The sequence below is a fragment of the Vulpes lagopus genome, chromosome X (assembly GCF_018345385.1).
Source record: "Vulpes lagopus strain Blue_001 chromosome X, ASM1834538v1, whole genome shotgun sequence".
In the NCBI taxonomy this organism is placed as follows: domain Eukaryota; kingdom Metazoa; phylum Chordata; class Mammalia; order Carnivora; family Canidae; genus Vulpes; species Vulpes lagopus.
The window spans coordinates 34,746,245-34,748,272 of NC_054848.1; the positions used below are offsets into that span (position 1 = coordinate 34,746,245).

Sequence of the window (2,028 nt, forward strand, 5' to 3'; positions counted from 1 at the left end):
CAACATAGTGATTCAACTTTTTTTTAAAGATTTATTTATTTATTCATGAGATACACAGACTGAGAGAGAGAGGCAGAGACATAGGCTGAGGGAGAAGCAGGCTCCTCTTGGGGAGCCCGATGTGGGACTCGATCCTGGATCCTGGGATCACAACCTGAGCCCAAGGCAGGCACCCAACAGCCAAGCCACCCAGGTGTCCCTAGTGATTCAATTTCTATGTTATGTTATGCTCACCACAAGTGTAGCTACCACATAAAACAAAATGGAATGCTTCAGGAATTTGCAAATTTGTGTCTCATCCTTGAGCAGGGGCCATGCTAATCTTTGTATTGTTCTAATTTTAGGATACGTTTGGCCAAAGTGAGCACTCTGCTACTCATTCTTTCTTTTTTTAAAAAAGATTTTATTTATTTATTTGACAGAGAGAGCACACGTGAGCACAAGTAGGGGGAGGGGCAGAGGGAGAGGGAGAAGCAGACTCCCAGTTGAGTGGGGAGCCCAATGTGAGGCTGGATCCCAGGACCCCGGGATCATGACCTGAGCCAAAGGCAGATGCTTAACCGACTGAGCCACCCAGGTGCCCCCTCTGCTACTCATTCTTAAGGTAAATTGCTGTATTAGTCAGGATTAAGGACGGTTATGTGGCACAGAAAGGCTATAATAATAGTTGCCTGACAAGAGAGATGCTTATTTCACATAATCCATGTCAAGCTTTGAAAGTTTCTTTGTTTTCTAACATAAGATGTTCCAGACTTAGCTTGTACTTTCTGCTCCAGGTCTGGAATCAGTCAGTTGTCCAAAAGACCCTGATTCTTTTCAGTAGAAAATGGTATCTAGAAGCCACAATTTAGGGGCATGTGTTTGGCTCAGTCAGTACATCACGCAACTCTTGATCTTAGGGTTGTGAGTTCAAGCCCCATGTTGAGTATAGGGCCTACTTAAAAAAAAGAAAAAAAATAATAGAGGCCACAGTTTGGACACTAGGATTTCTAAACGGGCACAGGATGCCCAGAGTCAAGGCTGTATTTCCAGTCTCTCTTGCAGCTAGCTATGAGTGTATGACTAAGTTCTTATCCATGGCATATAAATGGAGCTGTTGGAGAGGACTTCTGGGAGATTTCGTAAAGGAGGCAGCTGTGACTTGTCCCTTCCTTCCCCCTGCTCTCTGGAATGTGGATATGATGACCGGCACTCTGGCAGCTTCATTGAACCATGAGGTAAAAGAAATGTGTGGAGCCACAGAGCCAAGAGATGGTACGGCAACACAGCACTGCTTACCTCTAGACCTCCCCGATGTCAATGAGATTTAAACATCTATCTTATTTTTTTTTAAGTCTTCTATCTTATTTAAGCCACTATTATTTTATTCATGTGCTGCTGTTGTTCACCCTTTTGGTTTTGGTTCTCAAATCCAAAGTTATTCCTTACTGGTATAACAGTGTGTTGATTAAATACATCCTAGTACAATAAAATACCATGTCGATCATCAAAAATATTGACAAAGACGTATACTTACATTGATGGGCAGCCCTGGTGGCTCAGCAGTTTAGCGTCGCCTTCAGCTCAAGGCGTGATCCTGGAGACCCGGGATCGAGTCCCACGTTGGGCTCCCTGCATCGAGCCTGCTTCTCCCTCTGCCTGTGTCTGTGCCTCTCTTCTCTCTCTCTCTCTGGATCTCTCATGAATAAATAAATAAAATCCTTAAAAAAAAAAAGGTGTTTGCCATATATTATTCTTTTAAAACTTGCTTCTATAGCACATGAAAAAAAAAAAAACAAAATAAATAGATGCACAGAGAAAGAAAGTTGAAGGCGTAATCACCAAAACCTCACCTCCCCCCCCCCATGGGCTTACAGTTCATTTGTATAATAAAAAATTTAAAAATTTTAAATTAAAAGAATTTTTTAAACTCCTGCTGTACACTGGATTCACTTATTTATTTACCAGGAAATTAACAAAGACCCCAGGCTTGCTGGCCTCACTGCATTGTTTCTCTGGGGAACATTTGAGTCAGAGGCTCTTGAAGTG

General features: G+C 42.4%; 1 non-coding gene across 1 annotated transcript; it reads right to left on the reverse strand.

Annotated features, from left to right (window-relative positions):
* Positions 1-256: 256 nt before the first annotated feature.
* Positions 257-366, reverse strand: LOC121483680. Its single transcript, XR_005985802.1, has one exon. It is a non-coding gene; the product is annotated as a U6 spliceosomal RNA (small nuclear RNA).
* Positions 367-2,028: the final 1,662 nt, after the last annotated feature.